The following is a 4396-nucleotide window of genomic DNA, read 5'->3' on the forward strand; positions in this document are numbered from 1 at the left end:
CCCAGTCAGGGCCACAGCAGTGGCCTTCCCAGGGGCAGGGCTTCAATTCCCTAAGCTCCATTTCTTCCCACCCTTCCACCTATTTAAGTCACTCTGAATGGCAGACCTGCTCTCAGGATGTCACCTGATTCTGCTAGTTTGATCTCACTTGAAAACCTGCTTTCTTCTCAGCATCGATCTTGAAATTATAGAATCAAAGAATCTTCGGAGTTCAAAGGAACCATTAAGTGTCATCCAGTCCAACTCCTCTGCAATGAGCAGGGACATTCACAGCTTGATCAGGTGCTCAGAGCCTGGTCCAATCTGGTCTTGAAAGTCTCCAAAGACAGAGACTCCAGCATCCACTCTGGGCAACCCGTTTAAGTTCTTGACCACCCTCACCATGAAAGACTTTTTCCTTCTATCCAACCTCAATATCCCATCCTTTAGTCTGAAACCATTTCTCCTTGTCCTGTCACAACAGACTCTGCTGAAGAATCTGTCCCCTTCTTATAGTTCCGCATTAGATACTGAAAGGCCACTAGGATAAAGATGGCCCAAGTACAGACACCTGCAGAGCTCCACCGGGTAGGTGGAATCTCTAAGTAGAGAACCAACTTCTGACCATGTCACTCTGAGCCTGATCCTCCAGCTAGTTTCTTTAAATGGATGGAGAGCCAAATGGATACTGAATCCTCCTCTGTGTTCCAAAGAGCAATTCATTTTCCCATGAAAAACTGCAGGACAAAATCTCAGAAGACGGTGCCTTTTGACCTTTAAATTAGTATTTGGTGGATTAACCTATAATATTTGTATATTGCTGGATCACTCTAAAAGCATGTTAAACATTAGGTTAGAAAACAACCGTGTGAATACCTAATCAAACAACATCTGGAGCTATACCTTGATTTGTAGGAACAAAAACAACAGAGATTCAAAGAAAACTCCTACACCCACAGATGATCCCTCTCTTTTCTAGAAGAACCACGTGGAGTATGCAAAAAATGTGCACACAAACAATTTACACATGCAAATTCAGCCCCATCGAAGAGCTAGCTTACTTTTCAGTAGCAGAGCTCTTGTTCAATACATGACTGGATCACTTCGAGGCTTGGAGCCACACTTAACAGATTTGCATCCATTCCTGCTGGAGTTCTTTGTACTTTAGGCCCTTTACCCAGCTGGAACCCTTTCTCTTTCCACCCCTGTTCACACTCATCAAGCATAAATAACAGATTTAATTACTTAAAGGAAAAAAAAAAAAGTAGGATAAAAATATAGACAAAAAACATACTCTCACAATGTCAGGATGCAGGAGATCTGCTAAAGTAATACAAGGAACATTTCTTTAATGGTGGAAAGTTTTCCCATGCCACATTAAATTGGGCTGTTTGGCAATGCTAATGCTTACTTTCCACATCACGCTCATCATTCTTTCCTTTCTGTGGGAGACAAAATCTTGTTTTTGCATAACTAACAGAATGAAATGCTGTTTTTGCATAAGTAATAAAATCTTGTAGCAAAGGGACATACTTCAGAACTCATGATACAAGATAACTTTTTGTCTATGGCTAAAGAATAGGGATAGCACTAGGCTGTGAAAGAATGTTCTATTCAGAGCTTCTGGGAGAGTCTGGCTGCACTTACGAACTCTCCTCCCTTGGAGAGATTGACAGGGGAGCGAGCAGCAAAACGTAACGTCTTTAAGACATGCATATTCACTCAGAACTGCACAAGAAAAACTTATCCAGCAGATATACAGCAGGAGATGCTGGAGTGGCAAATATTTTGTGGATTCTGCTTACTTGGAGAGACAGACTTTTGTTAACTACCTGCTTACCTGACAAAGAGATGTGTGAATGGTATGTGAATTGGAAGAAAGTGAACCTGAGCACTAGTGAGAACCAGGGGAGGGGCTCGGTGTCAGGAACTAGGAAATACAAGATCCAGTTTTCCTTGCAGCATGTGCTTATGCTTGCAGAACACCCACCATTGCAATCATGAAATAAAATACTGGTCAGTGAGGCCCTTGCCTGAGCCTAAGTTATCAGCTTGCAAGTGTTTCTCATATTTTGGTTAATTTTTTTTCATACTGTGCCTCTTGCAAGGGCCAGTTTTATTCCCAAGAGCCAGATCGTACTTTACCCAGACACGTCCTCCCTTGACAGCCCAGCAACAATCGTGTAAAGTAACAAGTGAGAACACAGCAAACACGCTGCTTAGTCAGCTGCTGCTTTACGTGACGAAATGCTCTGCCTGTGCCTAAAGATTCAGAGGGAAACCTGGATGGAATTTTTCCAATCAGAGTGAAGCTACTGAGGCTCATAATACTCACCTGAATTCAAAGATTTCCGTTATTAACATCAGAGGGAAAAAGATAACTTTGTGAAAGCAGATATTTAGTTATTAAACATCAAGGACTTTTCCACATAAACTGCATTTTACATTTTTATATTATACAACAGAAGTGATACTGTTGTCAAAATGGCTAATCTTGTCTTTTAGGAGCATTTTGAAAACTACCATATCTATCTAGCCTGCTAGAAGGGAGATTGGCCCTATCCTTAGCTAAGCAAGCATGTGTGACTGGGAGAGGTGGGGTCATGACAAGACATGGGGACAAGACAACTGTAGACCTCTCTCCAAACGCACAGACATGGTTTACACAAATGTAGATAAACAACGTACCTTTTTTCCATTGACTTTGGTGGAAATATCCCCCATGTATCCAGTGTTGTAATAAAAAGTAATGCCTGCTTCTTAATACTATATTGGTGTTAAGGAGTTTTATTTGGGCTGAAGTTTGTCTGGCAACAATATGGCATTCTGTGGGTGAGCAAAATCTGCACACTTCTTAGGTCTGCATTTTCACTTGTTCCTTGTTTTGACACTTCCTTCAGCATACAGCAGGGTGGCATCCAATTCAAAACCCAATTCAAAGTCCTCCATGCCTTCTTCAGCATACCACTGGTCACTACATACTGTAGGAAATAGACATCATCAATTTCCTTCCACCCACACTAAGAGAAAAATAGTTTTAAAGAGCACTTCTCCAATGCTTTTTAACTCTATTCCTTTCCAATGAGCTCTCAGTACATCAGTCAACATTTCTTGGGCCTCTATTTAACCAAATCTGTTAAAGCAGAACAAAGGTTCATGGCTGATTGTTAGATGTAACATGTAGACTTACAGGAAAAGTTGCTGTGGTCTGTAGCACGTGAAAGTCAGACACTTCTACTACTCAAGAGTGCATTTGCTGTCCTGCAGCCTTCAGAACAGAAGGAAAGAAGAAAAATACTAGGTCAGGTCAGAAAGAGAAGAACAAAGGCAATGAATGCAAGAGGAAAAGACAACAAAGTTATATAGAGAATATACGTCTAAAACTAGATCTCTCTGCCTCCAGCAGGGGCTTTTGTAAATCACATCAAGACCTTTTTTTGTCTTAGCTGAATTTACAGGATCCAAGAGTGAAGTGTTTGGGGATAAGGCAACACTGCCCATAAGTAACTGAGTAAAAAAACAAAACAAAACAGATTTCAAGGCTTTGCTTATTCAACAAGTAATGAAATCTCTCTTCTTCACTATTCCAACACAACTGAAATAAAACTTGTGGAAAATATCTTTAAGAGCTAACATTAAAGATATTAGAGAAACTAGGTGTCTTGCTCTGATTTATAGGAGGGAGAGGAGGTTCTTTGATACATGTATACCCAACGTGAGATTAAGAAACAATGGTTCAAATGTTGGTCTGATCAGTTTATTACAAATCTTAGTTGTTCAGGGAGATGGGGAAGAGAAGAAGGGCGATAGAAAAGATAGGAAATAGAAGCAAGGAGTCTTTGTATGAAGCAAGTGGGAGATAGTCACCACCATGGGTCCAGCGTGGATCGCAGTTCAGTCATTGATCTTCAGTAGTGGTGGGCCATTGGGTGTTGTTGTTCCATTGACAATGATGTCTTTTCAATGACAGTACAAACTTATTTATAAGTCCAAAGCAGCTGAGTCAGCTCTCCTTGGAGCAGCAGCTCCTGGCTCTGGGATCTCAGCAGAAACTCCTTTGTTCCCATCTTCCCGACCTTGCTAGCAGATAAGTGGGAGCAGGGATGTCCATTTGCATCCTGTTTTTCACAGGAAACGATGGTATCATTCCCCAGTTTTCCCATACCAAACTGGAGCTATTTAGTAACAGGCCAGATCTTCCACCAGTAAACACTCCTGAGCACTCTTTTCAGGAGGCAAGCAGCTTTGAAGGAAGGTGCTTTCAAATGTCCACAGTGATGTCAATTGTCACACAGTAGCACCCATCACTTACCTCCTCAATATATCAATTGGAGTCTTATCACAAGAAATACGTCAGGAAGCAGGCTTTGAGCCAGAAAACAAAGCAGGGTTCTCACACTAGTTTATGTTGATCTAG

General features: G+C 41.3%; 1 long non-coding RNA gene across 1 annotated transcript; it reads right to left on the reverse strand.

Moving 5' to 3' along the window:
• Nucleotides 1-2603: 2603 nt before the first annotated feature.
• On the reverse strand, nt 2604-4146 carry LOC128072195 (uncharacterized). Its single transcript, XR_008202165.1, has 3 exons — nt 3847-4146; nt 3170-3247; nt 2604-2960 (listed from the first exon to the last, which is right to left on the reverse strand). It is a non-coding gene; the product is annotated as an uncharacterized LOC128072195 (long non-coding RNA).
• Between the last annotated feature and the right edge of the window lie 250 nt (nt 4147-4396).

The sequence above is a fragment of the Tympanuchus pallidicinctus genome, unplaced genomic scaffold (genome assembly GCF_026119805.1).
Source record: "Tympanuchus pallidicinctus isolate F22 unplaced genomic scaffold, pur_lepc_1.0 scaffold7, whole genome shotgun sequence".
NCBI classification, from domain to species: domain Eukaryota; kingdom Metazoa; phylum Chordata; class Aves; order Galliformes; family Phasianidae; genus Tympanuchus; species Tympanuchus pallidicinctus.